Below are 23,425 nucleotides of genomic sequence, written 5' to 3'. Positions count from 1 at the left end.
CTCACCACTTCAATCTCAATCTTTTCTTTTTTTCCTGATTTTCTTCCCTAAAGTGAAGCCCTGCTCAGATTTGACAGAGTAATAGATTCTATTTTCATGAAATGTAGTTTAAATACATGCATCTATAATTAACAAATACACTACAAACTTCTGAGTGGCACCAGTGACAGGAAGTATCGCTAAGTATTGCTACTCTAGAAGGGGAACTAGTTCAGGAAAAATCTATCCACATCAGCACCACCAAGAAACACAGCTTCAATTTGCATCTCACAACAAAATAAGCATGACTATTCCTGCTGACATTAAAAAGCAGGCCAAATGATATATGCGGGTTATAAGGCCAAATATAGGTGAATGCATGTACAAAACTTTTTAATATACATGCAATCCCAGAGAACATACGAACTCCAAGCATCGCCAAAAGCTATTTGGAAGTTTTATTACAGTTGTTCCTGATGTTTTACTGGAATTATTTCCCATGCTTAATAAAATACTTTCATGTTCTGCCATCATGTCAAGGAACCTTTGTAGTCATGATTTGGCTTCTACAAAAAACCAAGCCAGATGAAGTAGCTTTCTTCTTTTCACGTTAATAGTATCTGTTGGGTGCATTTTTTTTTAATGTTAATTGAATTTAGAGTAATTATAAGCTTGAAAACCTTCTTAAAAGTTCTGCTGACTAGAAAACATTCAATTTCAGCATATTCTTCATCTTTACAGGATTGATAATTGATCTCATGCTTAAAAACTATCAATCCTCTATGGAAACACGCTTAAATGAGACTAAATACTTCTGTATTAAAGGAGATGATAGACTCTCAAGTGGAAATAATAGGATTTGCAAATGTTCTTAATCGAACCTAGCACATTCTTGGTCCTCTCCATCCTCTGTGGGAAGCAGTAGTTCCTACTTAAGAAAGGCTTTCTTATGCATACCCCAGTCACTGGGGCACAAAGTCAGAGCTAGGCAACACAGCTTAAATTACTTTAAATATACTTTTATCAAACAAGTTAGCAGAATTTGTAACGAAGTGCTGAAAGAGCATTCATATGAGCAGAATGCACCACGAAGGGGCAGCAATAATAGCTTTCAAGCCAATACGTGTTTGAGATAACACATGAAATTACCACTCAGTATAGTTCATTGATGCATTTTAAAATGCTTGAAATGGCCACTGCGTAAAAGAAGAATTATATCACTGAGAATACAACCTTATAGGAGCCCATCCACAGCATCAAGCACAGTGATCATTGTTCAGCCGAGACGCTCGAACAAATGGCATGACAATAATTTTTATAAAACATTATTCCCTAGTAAGCAACAACTATTTCCCTGAAGTAAAAATACCCTTCTCCATGAAGGAGCTGGTTCACTAGCATCACAAGTTTTAGTCTGAAAACTATTTTTAAAACTAATAATTAATGTTCTTTGGTATAATGGAACTGATATCAAACTGTGCACGAAATCAAACACCGAGAAGCCACCAGAAACAGAATTGCTAAAGAGGCAGCAGTACCCAGATTCAAATGTATTAAGTCTTAGTGTAGAATAGCACTTAGTTTTGATGATTACTTTAAACCAGCAAAAGGCTGCATTTCCACCTTCATTGTACACTGTATTTGTACCTGACAAGTTCTGTACTGGAAGCAGAAGATGTGATATGGAAGCATCTCCACCACTGCTTCTCATTTTAGTTTGATCCCAGCTGACTTTTACGAGATGTGTCTCTGTGGTTATAGCAGTAGCTTGTGGACAATCTGTAATAGCAGGAAGAATATTGTCAGTGGAGCATAATAATATTTCAGAAAAAATAAGACATTGATTTAAAAATATATATATATTTTGTGTATAAATTTCTGTAGAAAATACTTCCTACCTAACCAGACTCCAAACAGGAAAATATTTCACTTTTTATGAAAGTATGTGACGTTGCCAATTATGAAACAGGATGTAAAAAGCTCACCAGTGAATACCAACAACCTCTATTAAAGACACCCAAGCAGCATAGGGAGTTCTAGAGAATCAATAATGAAAATATGCTGCCACTAAGTTCATTCTTTCAAGCAGAAGAGCACTTAACATTATGCACAGCAAAGAGATCATTCTTAAATACTTATTTTCTTGTCTAAGTTTTACACTTAGACACTTTCACAAATGCTATTGATTCTATTTATTTCAAATTTTAAATATTTTTTTTCAGTTCATTTGAAAGTATAGGGTGCAAATTTCTGTTTACAGATGTAATTTATCATCAACAGGCTGGAGTACCACACAGCTTGTGGTTACTGTGGCTAAGTGAAGGCCACACACAACGATTGCACAAGTACCAAAGGGCAATTTTCAAAACGATACCTACCTAAGTTTTACACTTAGACACTTTCACAAATGCTATTGATTCTATTTATTTCAAATTTTAAATATTTTTTTTCAGTTCATTTGAAAGTATAGGGTGCAAATTTCTGTTTACAGATGTAATTTATCATCAACAGGCTGGAGTACCACACAGCTTGTGGTTACTGTGGCTAAGTGAAGGCCACACACAACGATTGCACAAGTACCAAAGGGCAATTTTCAAAACGATACCTACCTGCTGCTATCTGAACAGCTCTCAGACTATTACTAGAGACTTATTATACAAATGCTTGAATTATTGCAATGTGATACTGCCTAATGAGTAGTAAATACTGAGCATTTCTCAGATTTGTTCTTCCATCCTTCTTTACACTCTTGCTTCCCAGGGCAAAAGTTCACAAACATCAGACTGTCCCATCTGTTTGCAACATAACTGTTACCACTTTGGCTCTCAGCAAATTCAGTTTACAAGTATTTGGCTGCAGAAAGAAATGATGTGATTTTTACTGGTTTATTTTTGTTGGGTTTTATTCCACCCAGAATGAACTCTCACACAAAATTGAAATTGAATCCAACTTTGTCATCATAATCAGTACTTAAATGAGTAAATTACTATTAACCATTGTAATCTATTTCTAATCTATATTATTCCAAACTCCGTAAAGGATAAGAACTACACACTGAAGGAATCTGAAAAAAAACACAGTCTTTGCACTGGAATATTTACAGTTCTATCAGGAGAAAAAAGAAAGTATTTTAGCCAGATACATTGAAAAATTGTCATTCTAGAGTCTAGAAAGACAGAAGAGAGAAGAATACTGGCTGACTGACAGACTTCATAAATTATCTTACTGTCAATATTCTACACAAATTGAACCATAGCGGCTAGGGTAGCCAAAAAGTAGTCTGAAGGTGTGCATAGCCAGTGCTTCACAAAGCCTTTGAAACTAACAAAGCAGTACAAAGTAAAAGCACTGTATGATGGTGATTTAGCTATAGAGCTATAAAAGACCAATCTCAGTTAAAATGGTAAACATTCAATAATTAAATTTCAAGATGGAACATGATAATATCAGGATATTTAAGAATGATGAATTTCTTTTTGATTTATTGGAAACATCTATTTCTTAATGCAGAAGCTATCATAGTGCTTATAAACATCAGGAAATTAATACCACCAAAAAAGCATCTTTGGTTTAACATGTCAATGCAAAAATAGCTTGGTTTAAAAATGTTCAGGAAAGTGTCTTTAAAGCTTTGAATCTAATTTACTGATCAACTCATCTTATCAATGGAAACATTATCAAAGTCTAGAATTCTGGTGTGCTTTTACATCAATCCTATTATGTTAGCATGTTGATTACAAAGAAAATAATTAAAAAAAAAAAAAAGAAGGATCTGATTCTAGATAACTGTAGAGTATTGTAGGTGAACTTTTCACCATGCGTATGTCTAATTGGAAAAAAATTTTGAAGTGAATTTTCATTCACTATTCCACTAAAAGAGAAAAATATCCTTTTATGTAATGTCATTTTATGTTCTCAAAAAAAATTGATTTGAACATTTTGTTATGGTAGTGTAATTCTGCTCTACCTGCTAGTACCCATATTTCAGAAAACAGCAAAATGAAGTTCTTGTGTTCTTTTATTCAGAGTATCAGATATTCATCTTCCACAATCTGACAGTTCCCAAGTCGCTCATCAGAATTTATTAGAACTGCATTTGATATCAAATACTAAACCCACTGGAAGCCACCTGTAGAGAAAAAGAAGAACCAGAAAGTCTGTGAAAAAAACATGATTTATTAACTATCATTTGAATATTTGCTTTAAAAGCAGAATAGATAGACAAGCAACATGTTTCTTCAACTTTGCAGTTTAAATGTGGGACTCATTTCTCTTTGTCAAACACATTTTCAGTTTCTTCAGACTAGCTCAAGAAGAAACTTGAACACCACAATTTTTCCTCTTCTAGGAATCCGATAACACTTCTATTTTTGGAAAATTAAAATTGTTCAACATATCACCCTTAGGAAAAAGAGAACTTTTCCATTGATTCACTTGAGTGTTCTCTTGCTTTTATCAAATAATAAAGTCTCACAATCAGAGAAAATTATTTCTGATTTTAAAAAAAAGCTTGTAATTTATAATCTCATTAGAGAAATGAGCTGATAAATAAAACATAAATAAAAAACTTGATGAACGTAGGTACAATGACAAAACATGGAGGTCTGTTACCAACGCATATCATATTTTAACAGATGTGTTTATATACTGTTCAATAAGCTGCCGTAGATGTACAGAGAACAGAACTCATTTGAGTAATCTGACTGTCAGAGAAGCTGATGAAAATTCCTGTAAATGCTGGAAAGAAGAAAGGATGAGGTTTGGATGGAATATAATGGTGGATAGTAAGGAATAGATTGCAGTCAAATCTGATGTCATTACTTGATAGTGGGGAAGGGAGATGTGCTCTGAAATATACATTAAAAAAAAAATCTATGTTCTCTTCATTATTTCTTACATTGTTCTGCTTATACAACCCATTGTCAGACAAACTGATGCACCAAACCAGTAAACTTGCTAACATCATCTCCAAAAATCATAGAATTAACAATTGATCATGGTTTAAATGCTAAGCACAACAATTTCATTTCAATCATCCATCAAAAAGATTGGGAATTATTTCAGGAAGAAAAATCATAGCAGTTCAACTTCTTCCATTTTTCCACCTCTTGCTAAATAAGTCATTTAAATTCCTTTTCATTTTTCCATATTATGAGATCATTTCCAAAGCTTAAAATAACTTGGCAGCTCTACAAACATTTTCTGTTGTCTTAACATTTCCTTGTTTACTCATTACATGGGTAAGGTTTTTGAACAGTGGTTTCCCGGCAAATTAATAAAAGCCTTCAGTGTTCTTCAAAAGTAAGATAAGAGGTCTCCATAGTCACACATAGTGCAATCTAAAGGGTTCAGTTCTGGAGATCTTTATTAAACATATCTTTAGATAGACAAATCCTTTTGACTCCAAGTACAAAACTATTTGCTAAAATGAGCACTTAGGAGTGTAGAAAAGTGCAGAAAAAACTATCCTACAGAAATCATTCTACTGTTTAGTGACTATCAGGCTGTGTGTAATGAAGGACATAGTCAAGAGAGTTTACTTTGGATATACTACACAACTGGTAAAGAACTTGTCCTCATTAACAGTCATGTCTTCATGGCATTTTTAGAGATAAACCAAAAATCACTTTGTGTACGAAATCCAGTGGTTCATGATTCCAAGTCTTTACTAAAACAGTATGTACTTCAGTACATTTTTATTATCCTCCTCATAATTTTGAGTTTCAATTTCAAAATTCCTACTATTTAGTTAGCAGGATATTTGGAAAGAAAAATGCCCTTACATCAATTCATTTTGGTGGCAAGAATTCATGATGCCATCTCTCAAAACAGACAAAACTCACTGGTTGGGTTTTGATTTAAGTAATTAAAAAGGAATGCTGGGAAGGCCAGGCACTCACGGAAATAACTCAAAGCTTTACAGCTGGTTTGGATCACTGCAGCTCCATGGCAGTTATCTGGCTTATATCAACCAAATAATTATAAAAATTGTGGGCAAAAACGGCAATGTATTACAATTCAAGTTTTGTCAGTCTAAGATAACATTTACCTGCCTTTTGATACCTTCAGTTCTTTTATTTTCACAGCAGCAGCTCAATGTCCCATTGCAAGAATTTTGTAAATCTCACGAGACTTATTATCTTTAAGAAAAACGAAATGTTACGAAGTCCTGCAAAACTCCATAGGATGTCATATGCTGCTAAAAATAACAAAAAAAAAGAATGAAAAGAAGTCAAAGGAGAAATCTGCTCATGTTATGTAGGAATATATTCAGGAAAGATGAATATGTCTTGGAACAACAGATATGAAACCTGAACTCAAAGAAATTTTTAATTACTACTAAGTGCAGACTTCCAGAGGGACTCATAACACCAATCCAAAAACTTGAAAGGATTAGGATGTTTTAATGGTAACTGCAAGTCCTTTTAAGCATCGTAATTCAGAGGATCTCACTTTGAGGTAACATGAAAAGGACTTCTTAAAATGGCTTAGGACATTCATGATTTCATGATTCTTTGCAGTAGATACTAAACATTAGTGACTGGTAGCTTATTTAGCACAGCATGCTCACAAACCAGATGAAGATTATGCGTGCAATCATAATGAACGTGTTAAATAATATACTTCAAGTCAGATACTCTACAAAGAAGGCAGGTAGGGGTGTTAATCAATCATTAACTTATCAGCTTCAGTAAAAACCTGGCTTTGGCTTCTACTGAAATGCACTGTGAGTAGAACCTCAGTGATGTGTGAATAGGAAAGAATAAAAACCTACTGTTTCATCAATGTTAGCAGTTATTTGTGGAGAGATTTTCAACTCATTTGGGACCTTTCACATTATTATTATAATCACATTATAATTCTCCAAAGTACTGACAGTTTTTCTGATTATACCAGTCACTGGAAAACATTACTAAAAAATTTACCTGATTTACTGTGTTCCAGACTATGTCATGCCATTATGGAATTATACCTTACTACCTCTTTGAGTAACATCAGAAATTGTTGGTAAAATGAGCACAGCACAGTGTTCCAAAACCCCAGAATTACAACCACAGGTTGAAAGTAACCATATGGTCACAAGATATCTCAAAAGTTACACCCCTTTTAATAAACACAAAGTTATCGTAAGTTATGATAAATACAAGGGTTTTTTTGTGCGTTTTTTGTTGTTGTTGTTGTGGGTTTTTTGTTTGTTTGTTTTACAAAATCTGAGTAGTTAACACAGTTATGATGTTTTATAATGAGGAAAAAAAAAGTATAATCTGTTTAATTTTAGGCCAATCCAAAAGACCACTCTCTCTCCTGCTTCCACACTTACCTACATCACTACTTACTACAGTCAGGAATTTTAACCCTTCTTCATTTCCAGGGAGAGCTTCAACTTGAGGAGTCAACAGATTGTTCCATTTATTCCAAATACACCCGGAATTTTCTTTCAGCACTGTATCAAGATGCAGTTTTATTTGTTAGTTTTCTTTATATCCCATCTTCACCAGCATTATATTACCAAAAAAAACCTAAAACAAATAGGAACTGGAAACAAAAGAAAAGCAAACAGGCTTTCTTGAAATGCAAAGGTAAAAATGGGAGAGAGAGAAGGAAAGTTACACTTGAGGTTTTTCTTTCAGATATCACATGCAGACAGTTATATTTGGTTATACCAAAAGAGAAAAATTAAGGAAATGCTAGAATGGCAGTGGTCATAACAATCTTACTTTGTCCATATTTCATGCAAACATTTGCATTTATGTTACATGGTCTACACTTACGCAAGCACTGCTATCATTTTCATAGAATTTTTTCTCTTAATGGCATTGGGTGGTTCTGATCTGAGCAGTAAGCCAGACTATTCATGATGATTTTACAACTACCCATCTCTTTTTGTCAAAAGAGGGAACACTGAGGTAAATGTATCTTGCAAAATCTTCTATTCTGATAACTGCCCTCGAGTTTTTCTGTAGAATCATTAGAGTTGGAAGGGATCCTTAACGGTCATCTAGTCCAAATCCCTTGCAATGAACAGGGACACCTACAGCTAGGGACATCCACTACCTCTCTGGGCAACATGTTCCAGTGCTTTACTACTCTTACTGTAAAAAATTTCTTCCTTATATCCAGTCTAAATCTCCTCTCTTTTAGTTTGAAACCATTTCCCCTTGTTCTCTCACAGCAGATCCAGCTAAAAAGTCTGTCCCCTTCTTCCTTATAGCTCCCTTTTAGTTAGTGAAAAGCCACTATCAGGTCTCCCTGCAGTCTTGTCTTCTCTTCTCCATGCCAAGCAGCTCCAGCTTTCAGCTTGTCCTCACAGAGGATTTGTTCCATCACTTCAATCATTTTTGTGGCCCTCCTCTGGATGTGATCTAGCAGGTCCACATCTAGATGCTGTACTCCAGGTAAGCTGTCACCATTGCAAAGTAGAGAGCAGAGTTTCGAGCATGCCTTCAAACTAAAACTCACAGGAATGATGTTCAGTCTTCTTTCTCTTCTAGGGCTAAATCTGCACTTCTTTATTTTGAGTTATATTGATTATAGCATCAAGATATAGTAGTGGAGAATTATTTTTTTTCTTAAATGTGATACAGTCTGTGTTTCACATAGACACATCCTACATATCGAAGTCGGAGGACACAGACCACGAAATGGTGAGCCCCAACAGCAGCAACTGAAGTAAGGAGATGCTGTATTTGATTACGCTAATGATATTGGTTTGCCTTGTTGCTGAATCCCAGCTCTCCAGTTGTAGAACAAATGTAATTCTACCTTCCAGCCAGTCAGCAGCCACATGTCAGAAGCCAATGAATGGGGGTGAAGGACTCAGTTACTATACACAAGTATGTCACTTGCAAATGAGTAATCATGTTTTTCACAGTAGGATTTGAAAAATATGTAATGAATAAGATAATAAGAGCACACATTAATGGAGGATAAAGTAAAACAACAAATGGCTGACTAATGATCAGCTTTCATCTTGCGTGCTCTTCGTGGACTTTGTTCGTGTGCAAAAAAGGAGAATGCAATCACATAATTACAGGCCAAATTATAATGAATATTCACAGTGACTGAACAAAGTTTCATAAGGAATTTTTTCTAATTATGTCAGTTTGTCTGACGTTGGTATAGTAACATACTTCTAATATAGCTAACATAAGCTGAAAGCAGCCACAAGGAATGCCCTTATGAAATCCCCATATGCTTGGGCTCAGTTTTTATAGGATTTGGCTTTTGTGCACTCTGGTCAGCACGAAGAATTACAAAAGAGACAGTTCTTTTTCAGACTTTTTTGGTGTAGCAATCTTTAGCAAGTACTGAGCACGTACAAGTTGAGCAAATTTGAAGACATATATACTGTTTCTCAAGAGGGCATACAAATACCACCCTGAAACACAGAAAAGCACAAATAAAGTTTAAATTTCTCAGGAACAAATCCATGAGAGCATTTCCATTACAATAACTCAATGCTTATTCGAACAAATAATTTGGCATGTATTTCCAGATTTATGGAAATGCCAAAAACATTTTGGCTGTATAGTTTAATGAAATCTCAGACTATGGCAGACATCAAACAAAGGAAATAAATTCCCCGAATTTGAATTTTATAAAGTTTTGAGCAGCAGAAAATGCAATCTTACAATGAGGGTTGTCAGGCAACATTAATATGATGAGTGGTTCTGTCTATCCTACCTATACTGCAAATTTATTTATGCTTTTATTTTGCAATGAAACCATTGTTTCATGGCTGTTCATTCACTTTTTTGTACTGTTGGTATCAAATGAATTTTTCTATAAAAACTATGGTGGAAAATCTATGCTTAATAAAAGAAAGAAGCAAAGCAGCTAGACTGGAGTCATAGGTTGATTGGAAAAAAAAGAAAGAAAAATTGAAATGGATATATGGAGCATGAGAGGAGACAAAAAGTTATACTAGTCAAGGTAGACAAAATTTTTACCATTTTCCAGTCATGAACATAAATGCAATGTTTTCGGTGAATGATCTTAAACAGAAAATAACTATTAATGAAAAACAGAGAAATTCTCTTTGAAAAAGATCTGATGGGATAGGGGATAATTAAACATATGTAGGAACTGCATCAAAAGTCAGCAATGGGGAACTTTGTCCTAATATGGTCTAATTTCTTTATAGTCCAAACACATGAGTGAGAGTTGATAATGTGTACTCTGGCAAATGCTATGAGGAAGACCACATAGAACTGCTTGCATATTAGTCTTGACACCAGTTCTTCAAGGAAGTGTCCTATATCCACCCTTTCTAGTGCCTAAGGAGAAATTGGCCAGCACACCACGGACTCAGCTTTGACAACTTGATTCTCTTCTCCCTCCTATAAGCTGGTTCAAAAGAGCTTTGTTCCACATCTGTTTTTTTTTTTTTTTTAACTGGTTCCACAACCAAGTGTCCATCTAAGCACTAAGAGTAATGTTGGCCTCTCCCCTCTCAAGGCCAACCAACACCAGAATGCATGGCCAGAAGTGTGCTTTAATTAAGTAGACTGTTTCATTGCAATAACATTACAAAACACACAAACATCTCTTCCCTCTTCATTTGGTCACAGAGTCTCTAAGTACAATTTTTGAAGTGATATTTAAAAAAAATTATAATGTTTAAAAGTTGCACTCACCTGCTTGTGCACATACAATATTCAACCAGCAGTGATCTGTTGCAAACAGCTGGTGTACCAGATTCCTAAGAGAAAACAGAACATTCAAAAAGAGATTTAGTATAGATGGCGAAGATAGAAACTTTATTACCTAATCCAACATGTTGAAAAAACATGTTGGATAAAAAAACAGTTTAATAACCACAATCTTAGTGTACATTGACATATTCAGTGCCATTTGATTTAGGATTTATTTATTTTTGGAAGACACAAGGAACTATGCAACTGAAAAGGCAGTTCCAATACAACATTAAGCACTGAATTATTTTTACTAGACAAACAGGGTCATACAATGCTTAGCTAGAAATCAACTTGCTGAAATTCAGATATCATATACTGAGTAAACTATAGCCTCTTTTTTCCTGTTTTACTACAAAAACAGACGGCAAAATTTTTCAATTTTTTTTTTTTAAAGAATTTCCAGATGCCTTCTGATTTTAAACTTTCTGAAAGCAGTCATCATGTTGTTGATTTTGATACAATAAGGAAGACACACATTATCAGATATTATTTGGTTGCACAGCTTATTATAAGGGCTCTTTCTATAATAAATAATGAATTTATTACTTTGTCTGTAAGACTAATATGCAAAATGCCACAAAAAAGGAAAAAAAAAAGGTATGCTTTGCTCATTTTCCATACTGGGGCTTTGCAGTTTTATCCTGAATTTTTCCATACTGGGGCTTTGCAGTTTTATCCTGAAAACCTCTATTTCTAAAAGTTTCCACATAATAATAAGAAAGAAGAAAAAAGAACAATTTCAACAGAAGTTGCCTTGCAATGTTGGATCACTCAGATATAACCATTAAAATGGAAATTAAAGGAAAGTAAAAGCAAACTCAAGAACCAACCTAGGGAAAACTAGTCATATGAATGAGAGAAGCGGCTGTACTTTCCACAAAGCTAACTTTTATATGGCAGATGTCCAGAAAACATGTACAGAAAGTTCTTGAACTCAGTAGTAGCAGAATTGAAGACCTGTCTCTTTTAATATAATATCCTTGAAAGGATAAATTAGCATCATACATATGATAGTCTGCCCAATGTTTTTCCCAGCTAATGACCATAATCTCACATTTTATCGCCACAATACTCCAGAACTTTGCTGTGCAATGCAAGCACAAAATAAAAGGAGAGCTCCTGCCCCAAAAGATTTAGTTAGCAAGTACAAAGAGTCAGCTAGAAATCAGTAGCTGTTAGGAAAATTAGTTATTCATCCTTCAAAAACAGGTTAAATTTTCCTCCTTTTGCGTAAAGTGAATATTATATTTTCCTGAAAAAATCCTCTAAGAATTAAAGCAATGATTCACCACTGGAGATTAGCAGTTACTACTGTTAAATTTATCTCTGTAAAATTCATATCCTTGTCCTGATTCTAACAATTTATAGCTCTGTTAATCCATGTGAAATAACCATATAAACTGCTTCTAAATTAAGAACTCTTTTAACTATCTTATTGCTATCTGTATGGGAATTAAATTTAAGTTAATGAGAATGGCATTCATTAAAGAGAGCTTAAGGACGTGCCTGGAAATATGTAGCATGCAAACATGAAATTTTACTCTAGTTCTTGAACTCAGTAAAGAGGATCCCACTTAAAACCACATTCCTACAAAGTTTTACAGCCCACCTTTCCACGCATTTTCTATGGAAAAAGGTAACAAATTTCTAGAAGCTTCAAATGGTTAATTTTTATTTATTTATTAAGTTCAGGTCAATTTTTATTTTCTGAGATATACTCCTTTTAAGCTCAGCTGAAAAAAACTACATGCCAAACAAGTTTTCCCAAGTTTTGTATCACTCAGGTTAGGATCTACCCAACTTGGCTTACAGCAGCGCTAGAATTACAGTTCCATTGGGCTTGGATTGTAATTAACCACTGGAGAGTTAATTTTGTAGATGTAACCCATAAGGACATTTCTTCAGAACATGTACTGCTGTAACATCATACCTGGTTTTAAAACATGAGTTCTAAGTTGCACACATCAGAAAATATTACCTACAAAATTAAAAAAAAACAACTTGTTCATTTTTCATCTGCATTCTAAACCATATTAGGGGTAACAGATTTATTATCTTTCCTTCAACAGATCATGATTAAATAACAACAATTGCCCTGAAAAGACTTCAATGATGTTTAATCCCTAACAAATAAATGCCAGTGTCTGACATGATACAATCACTTCAGCTAGGAAAAAGTATTCCAGCAGTGGCAGGAATAATTTATCATTAATGAGTTACAACATTTGTTAAAAACAGACCACTATTATGCTAAAAAAAAAAAATTCATTAAACAGGATGAACTATGTATATTTCATCAAATCCAGGCTGTTAAGCAGGTTATCACTTACCACTCAGGAAAGAGAGAAAGGAAATCCTTTTTCATGCCCTACCTGGCATGTCAGGTATTCTGGATTATAATCCTGGATCATACCTAAACCATTAGCAAGTCACTTCATTGCTCTGTTCTTCATCACATGTTCTTAAAGGAGATAATAACATTTCTCTTATTATTTGGTCCCTTCAAAATATCAACAATTTATGGCAGAAGAGTTTTGTTTGTGCTTTCTAAACAGTTGATTGTTTCACAGTGCAAATATTCATTTCTATATCTGTATTTTTAAGGCAAAAATACACAAAATATCAAGTTCCTAAATCCTTATTGAACTGTCTAAATAGTTACTTGGCAGTTTGCAGCTTTAAAGAGGAGGGAAAAAAAAAAATCTGTGTACATCAATCATATTCTGGTTTTTCAGAACAACAGGTTTACTTTTAAATTTCTGCTTTTAAATTTTAAGATGTTTAAATAAAACTTCATTTTTTCTTTCTTTTTCCAAGTTCTGCACCTGCTTGCCTTTTGTTTCTTAGTTTGTTTAGTTTTTCATTTGTTTTGTCCTATTCTGCAGTGAATTTTGCTTTTCCTAACAATAGTTCTCATTCAGGAACTCCCTTTTATCTCTCTATGTTTACATGTACTATAAACAAACACAGAGTCAGATTTACTCAGGAACACATTCTCAGAATTGTCTGTATTGTCTTGACTTCTTCAGAACACGTCTCCTCTTCATTTGACCCCAAGACAAAATCTTCCGCCCTACCTGCCAATAGCCTCAAGTAACATTAGAAAGAATGCATGAAAGTACTAGAATCTTCTGGGGCTAATACTCCCAATGAGAAATACAATTAAAATTGATGGAAGCTCCTAGTAACATCTATGAAACCTTGCTCAAGGAAGGGATTAGCAGAGTCATAAACAAGAGCTTTTCTTACAATGGACATATTACTCACATCAAAAGTAAAGTGTTGTCAGTTGAGGTACTTTCTTTACACTATGTAGTGTAGGCTACATCAAGTTACAACAAATTTCTTTCAGTGCTGACAAAATACTATTATGCTGCAGTGGTCTGGTTTTAAAATTCTCCTTTTTTATGCCTCTGAATCTACCAGAATAATCACTGCTCATCTTCCCATGCTCCTTTTGATTTAAAACTCACATAGAAAAACACTTAGAAAAAAAAATAACACTTTTTTTTTCCCCTCAGCTATGATGGTTGTAACTTAACAGTGAAAATTCTATTAATTTCTTAAATGATTATTACTACTTTTTCCCTGCTTCCTTAATCCTATTACTCATTTTGTCAGAATGTGGGGTGAATGTTGCAGCACAGGCTCCAATCTCAGGTCATTACAGTGACTCTTTGATTGTCTGAGACACTAAGCTTAAGTCACACAGATTGAGCCATAAAAGGTCGGTTGATCAATGCTGGCAGTAATGCTGCTCACAATAGTTAAATAAGTTCAATTAATTGCAAGTGTAATGTTAGCATTTGGGCACTTAAGTATGTGTAATTCCATCTTTATCTGAAAAATCAGGTCAATGACTACTACTTCAACATTTAGCAAAAGAGCACAAGATCATGACTCTATGCATCAAGCTTGTTTTTGCCCAGAAAGTGCAAGAATAGAAGATTTTTGCCTCCAACTTTTGTTGTATTCATTAAAAAGTCTAGGAATAACACTTTGTTCAGCACTCTGTATTTTCTGCTGTACCAGTATAAACACTAAAAATCAGGGCAATTGGTGCTTTTGCAAAGAACAACAAAAGTAATTATAATTCCCAGTGTTAACTATCATACAGAAGTGCCTTACTGACAGCATAAAAACTTCATGATAGTCATTGTCTTTCTCCACAAAGCTGCACAAAGAGCCTCTAGAGACAGCCGCTAGTAGAAGAAATCAATTGCTCTGTATTACTAAATTCTGCAGTGCTGGGAAACTCTGGTTCCCACACACAAACCTCTGACTGTAAAAGAATCCATCCTTCTCAAGGGAAAAAGTATTGCCACTGCCATGCTGCGTAGAAACTGATGCGAGACCAGCACATAAAACGGCAAGACTCAGCCCAGTGCAGGAAGGAGAGAACTGTGCTATTGCTACTAGAAGTTAATTTGAAATACATGCACAATAAATCTGAGAAATTCTCAAATCGGAGATTTTTTTTTTTTGTTACCACAATTTTAGCCTACTGTATAGCATCTCTTCCCACTATAAGGAGGAGGAAACATTTATTTCAGGGGATGAAGGGATAAGGAGGGAGAAGTATTAGGCTATACCTAAAGCAATGAAGCACCCGCAACTAGCCCATTTTCTAAAGAAAGTATGTACTTAGGTTAGCTATTTGAGATTCCGAAAGCAATGTCATTTGTAGCCATGGCTAGTCTGCTCAAGTACTCCTTCGGAGTGAATGAGGAAATGGAGACATAAAAAGGTGAAAATGTTCCCTTAATACATATTAAATTTGGTCCCTACTATTAGAGTGAAGATAAATGTCTCTGCCCAGCTTTTGGACTGTCCTTTCACTAATCTCACAATTAGGTTAAAAAAAAAAAAGCCATATTTACAAAAATGCATGTAGTACTATAAAATAAATAATAGGGAAATAAAGCGTAATAAAATAAAGGGTAAGTTTGTAAATTCAAGTGAATGTGTAGCTCCTCAAAAAAAAAAAAAATTACACTGCAAATTAAGTAACTTACTACAAGGAAAACAAGAGTTTTATAAAATAGATTCCAAGCAATTTTATACAGATCAGTGAAGTTTCATGAGAGAAGAAATTTCTTGACTTTTTTTTTTTTTTAGCATGAACTCTATGTTGAGATTTTTGGGTAATCTCAAAAATTATTCTTTGAAAAAAAATTTATACTAAAAGTACTAACAGTACAAAACACTATGCTCCGTATTAAGTATGAGTTAAAGAAACAATGAAAAGCAGTTTAAGGAGCAAGACTTTTTTGAGGAGGAAGGGAAGGGAAAGGGAGAGAAAATGGAAAAGACTGCAGAAGGACTCTACCTGAGAAATTATTTTAAATGTAACTTTGGAATAGATTAACTCACTTGGTGGATTTAAAACCCATGTATTTCCTGAATCAAATGCAATTGAACTTAGCACAAACTTAGCTCCAGATGTAATAACAAACTCAAGAAAAAGTAAGAGGAATACAATACCCCACATCACGACTATGAAAAATCCTACTGGTGTACCTTCCAGTAAACACATGGAATTGTTAGTTCCTCTGAAAGAGCACTGCACGCTGTACTGAAATTGCAGGAAAGGATCTGGTACAAAGGAAAATAAATCAGAGGCTCCACAAAACCTTTAATAAAAGAAAAAAATGAATCTAGATGCTGTCAAGGAACTTGGAGAGTGCAGTGCACTGAATGAGGCAATGCCACAAGGAAACAAATGTGGAAAGAGATAAGAAAAGTGATGAGAATGCAATAGGAAAAGCATCAAAGAATGACATAACTGATGAAGTAAAACAAGAAAACATGGGCAACAGAATGAGACATATGTCACTTGTGAGATCATCATTGAATGAAACTGACCCTTATGCATGAATTAAAAAACATTCAAAAGCCAAAAGTTTGTAATCAAAAGCAAAGAATATTTCCATATCTTTACAGCTGAGTATTAAATATTCACATACATTTTATATATTTGACAAAATATCCAAAAAACAATTTTCCTGCGTTACACTACAGTTGTAAAATTTTAACAGAAGTCTCAGTGTTCCAAAAAAAGTGATTATTTAGTTAAAATCAGAAATAACAACACCCCCCCCCAAAAAAAAAAAAAAAGAAAAGAAATAATGCAAAGAACACAAAGATTTAAACTCACAAAGCTCAGAAAGATCTAATGAACACTACGGAAAAATTGCACGAAACTACGTCATTCAGATTTCACACTGACATATCAAACATTTTGCTACTGAAACTGAAAAGGTTTGTGCATGGACACAAGTGACAGACTTCTGCACCTGTTCAGAGCATCTACAGTTGAGAGCAGCTTCCTGTTCACTTCTAACACAGTGCTCAGCTAAACTCAATTTAGAATCAGATATTTACCCTTTACCATTGGATGTCTGATTTGATCATCAGATGCATAGCATTTTCTAACCTACACGTTCAAGATTGAGGTCTTTCAAAATATGATTATTGCAGCTTTCATTTTCAATAAAGGCAGAAATATTAGTGGTGATCAAATACAGAACTCACAAAACAATCAAGTCTCTTCCCCACTCATGGGTGCTCAAAAATGTACCTTTCCTTTTCACCTTCATCTTTTACAGTAGCTAGCACGTGTCTACCTCTCATCTGACAATATTTCATATGGTGAAAGAAGATGATAGCTTGTTAGTTGTCACAGCCTACTTACAAAAATCTTGCTCAGATCCTTTAAGATGTATGCATTTTATGGTAAATTATGTCTTAGGTTTACTTTGAGCACTTAAGCAAAACTAGCCATTTACTCAGTCAGCATTAAGAAAAAAAAGATCAAAAATCGATACCTTATATCTCAGATTTTTGCTTTCAGGTGTAACAGAATGAAGTAGGGATGCTAAGATTGCATTTGCTGTATTGCAAAGGTATTTCCAGTACTTTTGGTAAACATGCACACACATAATCCTGCAAGATACAGCTTAAGATCAAGTCTAAGGCTTTCCTAGCACACGCAATAACCATACTGATAATAATTATGGTAGCAGAAAGGCTACCTTTTGACTAAGTTAAAAAATTTGAGTAATGTCAGACAATTGCCATTTTCTCTAAAGCAAAGAGAGTCCTTTCAGACAAAATGAAAGTTCTGAATAGTAGATGACAGACAGGTGAATTGAAAAAATCATTAAAATAGGCAGGGAAATAAAATAAAAAAAATTAAAATGCGTGACTCAGGTACAGCAGCAAATTATTTCATGTTACAAAAAACTTGTTTTCCATAATTATTGTAGCATACATTAAGCACAGAAATAGTAGGCTGAATTCAATTCAGCCTGCTATTTCAGAACTACTCAGAACTGCCTATGAGATTTTCCTGACAACATGTCATATATATTCAAATTGCCTCATTTACTAGTGAAAACAGCACAAGTTTAATCCTGTGACTGCCAGCCTAGCAAACACGACAAGATGTGAACTTCAAGCTATGTGCTGTCTTACTTGTTTTGGTGGTAGTGAAGATTCTGAAAATCTTTCTCCTGTATAATGACACCTCCATATTCTCTGTGTGTTCTGATCATCCCTTAACTTGTAAACGTTGTAAAAATAAAAATAGAAAAAAACACTCAACTATAATAAAAAAATTGGCACTAGAGTGAGGTACACTGGATCAAAAATCCTGTTTGTTCCACTACTCTAGATTACCTTGGGTATGCATTATATATGCTGGTAATCTATGAATGAAACCAGGGAAAAGTCACATCATAGGCACAGCTACGCATGTGTAACTTCATTATTTTGCACAGGTTAAAGTCAGGAAAGCGTAACAGGTAAATTCAAAGTACTAAGATGTCAAGTTAAACAAATCTTTTTAAAAGTATAGTAGTTCCTACTCTGTGGTTTTCAAGAGATGTGGGAAGATAGCCAGAGGATATCAACTTACATGTCTCCACTGATTCACACCACCAGGTGATCTATCATATGGACAGTAAAGCGATGACCTAAAAATAAATGTCATTAAAAAATGCCTTTTATTAAAAAGGCACAAAAAGGTACTAATGGTTGAAAGAGAAAACATTTATCATCATTTATGCAAGATAAGAAATACATCAGTGATATTCAAACGAACTCTCCCAGCATTTTCTAGTTAAGATAATTGAGCTGATAAAGAAAGATGACATTTCAAACAGTTGGTCAGTCTTCTGTGTTAAGAATGTATTAGCATCTGATCATTTAAGATTCTTTTTTTGTCTATAAGTCTGCATTTCTAAACATAGCTACTGAAGACAAGAGGTAACCTACTAATATTATATTAGCCACTTCGGTGACTTTAAGAAAGGGCAAGGATATCAGCTTTAAGTTTTAGGCCATTCGTTATTAGCTTTTTTCAATAGAAATTTGATTTAGACACTGAGTTAAAAAACGTAGTTGAATATTTGGAATGGAATCTGGCTGCAGCTGAAATCTGCAGTTTTATCCACATTTTAAAAACAAAAAAACCCAACCCTATACTACTGTAATTACTAGTTGTATCCCACAGGGAAAAGTTAGAGCAATAAAATACATTCCTTTTTTATCCTTAAGTTTACATCTGAAAAAAAAAAACCACAAAAAACCCAATAAGTGTTATTGTATCTATTGTTCCATTGTATCTCTACTAGATCAGATAAATGGAGTATGTTCTTGCTGTCTTTGAAGTTGCATAATTCACTCCAGCAACAGCAGAATTTGTGCTGCAAATTTAAGCAGCATCTAAATAAAAAGCTAGAAGGGCATTGTATTTAGTTTATTCAGTAATATCCACCCTTCATTTATAAATGCAAAATATTTTGTTCCATTATGATCATACGTGAGTTATTAACATGATCACTGAAAAGCTTCCAATCATAAGATCTTTACCATTACATTGTTTCTTATCAGTAGTTTTTTCCTGTCTCGTGGAAACGCTATTAAATTTAAACAGCTAGTCACTGAATAATAACAGCATTCTTGAGTTTTGTTATGATACAGTCAGATTCCTTTTCTTCCTAAATACAATTTTGCTGAGACACAGTATTTTGGAAAACAAACAAACCTGAATTATTTTAGTAAAGGAAAGGCAAGGCTCCAGTAGCTAAACAAGATATCTATCCCTGGTACCAACTGATTCTCAAGGGTTGTTAAAAGAAAAATGTAACAATTCTGGTCAAAAATAATGTGTGGGAACTCATTTATTTCATAAATATAAGGAAATGAACTATTTTGCTATACACTTCCTACAGTTCACACTTTCTTTCTCTGTCTCATTTGTTTCTCCACCTCCTGCCCCACCACTTAAAATAACTTTTCTGTCTCTGTACACACATTCTATTGAAAGTTCAACGATGGAAAAAAATCAAAGGGCTCAAGCACCATATGCTGATGGAGAAAAATTATTGCACATCCAGGTGTTCGCAAGTTGTGATAACTCTACTGCTGAACAGTATGATCAGCATTGGTGCACAGGAAGTGAGCCCACAAAACCTTTACCAAATTTTAGTTTCAATAAAATAATGCAAGTGATAACTATTTGAAATGCTGCAGTTGTCTAAATAATACTTGAGGATTTCTTACATTTAAGAGGAGTTTGTAGATATTAATGGGAAGTTTAAAACATGGAAATATCAAAACAATTGGTAGAACTCCACAAAAACTCTCTCCCAGTATTAACTATCTCATGGGATAATTATAAGTCATCCCTGATTGAAATAATTTGGGGCTCCCAAAGCTTTTCCAATGCTGATTCTGGAATTTGTGCATATAAGTATATTCCAAATATAGCTCTGCATGATTACACCTACACTGAACATATACCAAAACACGCAACATACTTTCAAACATGTCTGTTTTTATCCAGTTATAATCTTCTCAAGTCAAGCAGACAAGCTGAAAAACAGGCTATGTAAATATGAATGTTCTTCAAATATATTCTAAACTGTCTTAAAATGGGAGATGAAAGCCTAACTATGCATTTTTATCATTTTCTGAAACTGCAGCCAGATAATATTAAAACTACCTTGAAAACTACACTAACATGAAGAAAACTTTGTATTAATCCAAATCAGAAATTTCAGTTATGGAGATCCAGATAACTTTTTCTGAGACTTTTGATTAGAAGTATTTTGTAAAATTTTAAATGTACCTGTTGTAAGTTCTATAACCTTGGAAACATCAATAATTAAAACTGCATTTAAAATCATCTCCCAGAGGGGAAAGAAAGAAAAAAAAAAAAGGACACATTTTAAAAGAGAGACCCTGAGATATATAAAAGGAAGGATAAGAAGCTTCTTTAGTTAAATAAAAATTTCAAAAAGCCCTATTGCACTTCTATGATAGAGCACTTTTACCTCTGCCAGTGAATTATATCTAGCTATCCTCACATATTACTAGGCTTTCATCCTGGCTATTTCATGCTGTTTCAAGCACTCTCTGTGTAAGAGTTAGCATACAGGCAGTAAAGCTCCTTAAGATCTGTGAATTACATGAAAGCATTAAAAAATAAATATCTTAAAGACATTTTAATCATCTTTTACAGATGAGAGGTTTTTCATTGCCCTTTTCCTTTCTAGTGCTGTTAGTCAGTGCTAAAAATCATTTTCCAAGTTAGCCCTGAAATTTAAGAGAAGGCTTTTTTCAATGTAATAATTTTTATAAGATAAAAGCTCAATGCAACAGAAATCAAAAGGTGTTATTGTTGGAATCTGATACCAGAAAGAGAACATAACATTCATGAACAATTTCCAATCTTTGATATACACTGATGACTGATTTTATAATCCTGGTGTCATAAAACTTCTTAATCTAAAACACACAGGTATGAATCTGAGCAACATGAGATTGTGAATACTAGTTGCATCTGAAAATGTTGGTATCAAGGGTAACGATGAAATCTCAAAATCTTAATATAGCAATAAAGCTTTATTTTCTTCCTCCTCAATAATCCATTTTTAATCTTTGTTAAATGACAGGCACAAGCTATTTTATGAAAAGAGATCTATCAAATACTTTTAATCACTGAATTTAATTACTGTAGTACTCTTGACTAATGGCTATAGAAAGGTTGAAGCATAGCAAATGTTTAAAAACAGTCATTTTTCTTCTTTTTGATCTCAGAACTATTTGAAAATGTATGGTATAATTCGGGCAAAATAGACATGATTTCCTATCAAGGTCTATCTATACTTTTATCTTTATTAGTAAAGTGATCTACAAATAACAACAGGAGACAACACATGGCAGCAATCTTGATCTCTTGCAACAGTTTTTATAATCTAATTTTATCCTGAGTGAGAAAGTACTCTCCATCTGAAATGCTAAACAACCAAACTTGTACTCAACTATGAATGTAAATGTAACCTCTGAAGAGCATAGGTTAGGCATTTTAGAAAATGCTGCCCCACTGTAAACACATAATCCTGGCATTCCTTTGCAGTTCTAAAAGCACCTTGGAAATTTTAGGTGCCAGACTTATGCTTGTGAACAAGACCGCCATGATTTTCTATTTGTATCGCTGTACAACTACAGGGAATAAACAGTGCTTGGTCTTGTACAGTCAATTTTGTATATTATATTTTGATTTCTATTCAACACTGAGTTTTACATGTAATAGAATCATAATGGCTCACTCCACCCAAGCTGGGCATTTCCTGACAATTAATTAATGGCAACTAAGAGACTTCAGATTTGCTGTTGGCACTCAACTCAAAGAATTGTCAACCATCAGGAAATACCCTCCCTACTTGTCATATCTATCAAATTATTAATTAATCATTTAATATTTAAAGAAACAATATTTTATGTGATTAGTTTCAAATAAATTAATCAATTAAATCTTGTACTTTCTAAGATCTGGCTGAAATTAGCATAAAAACCACAAAAACAGTTGAAAATCTTAAGATCTGACAAAAAAATATTTGTCTCCTTTGTTGCATTGCATATTAAAATAAATTATTTCCATGTTGACTATTAAGAAAAGAAATCTCTAAGTATGAGCTAAATAAATAAATCAGATTCATACAGATCACTGACTGGAAGCAAGTTACTCTGTTGCAAGAGTCTGGCCCACCCTTAGTCTGTATATTTATGTCTGATACAGAGAGAAATGTAGATTTAGATTTAGGGACAACAAAAGAGATGTGCTCTGCCATGCATGATCAGCTAAGAGAATACTTGACTTTTTTACCTTTCCAGCTTTTTCACAAATGTGGGACTCCTGGAAAAATTCAGTTTGAAAAGCACTACTGCCCGTTACTATCTTGCATCATCAGAAGAAATCAGAACAAGAACAATGGGAACTGTTTCCAGAAATGATGAGGAAGGCATTGTTTGGATTATCCTTCGGTACAACGATTACTACTGGGTAGCATCGTAAGCAGTAGGAAATTACTCATTTTTTAGCATCTTCTACTAAGTCATTACAAGGAATGACATTTTCATCTTAAAACAGATACCGTCTCTTGCTTTGGCATAAACTTAGCTTACACTAAACCCTATGTTTCATGAGAAGCTTAAGAAAAACCTGCATTTTTTACATTCTTTTTCAAAAACAAAACAGACAAAAGCAACCAACTAAACAAAACCAAAAACCACTATGATTTATCTACTAAGACCTAATTCCATTAGTTACCTATCTTCAAAAAAGATATTTTCTGAAAAAAAAAAAAAAAGACATTATAAGGCACAAATGATGTGATCTTCATGTAATTAATTTGTAAGAGCCTGCTTCAATTTCTATGGGAGTCAGTAGAAGATCCTGA

The 23,425-nt window shown here is 33.9% G+C and overlaps 1 long non-coding RNA gene across 2 annotated transcripts in view; it reads right to left on the bottom strand.

Moving 5' to 3' along the window:
• The window catches only part of LOC110400048, a 94,171-nt gene continuing 71,511 nt past the window's right edge, over window positions 766-23,425 (bottom strand). The window contains exons 3-7 of one of the 2 annotated variants that reach the window (XR_002439566.1): window positions 10,617-10,681; window positions 7,301-7,423; window positions 6,029-6,178; window positions 3,947-4,108; window positions 766-1,758 (exon numbers count right to left, since the gene is read on the bottom strand). This is a non-coding gene — a long non-coding RNA (uncharacterized LOC110400048). The remainder of the gene's footprint in view (window positions 1,759-3,946; window positions 4,109-6,028; window positions 6,179-7,300; window positions 7,424-10,616; window positions 10,682-23,425) is intronic. The other variant, XR_002439567.1, reaches the window with a different exon arrangement.

This window comes from Numida meleagris, chromosome 5, assembly GCF_002078875.1.
Source record: "Numida meleagris isolate 19003 breed g44 Domestic line chromosome 5, NumMel1.0, whole genome shotgun sequence".
NCBI classification, from domain to species: Eukaryota; Metazoa; Chordata; class Aves; order Galliformes; family Numididae; genus Numida; species Numida meleagris.
This window is presented reverse-complemented; position numbering and strand designations above follow the sequence as displayed.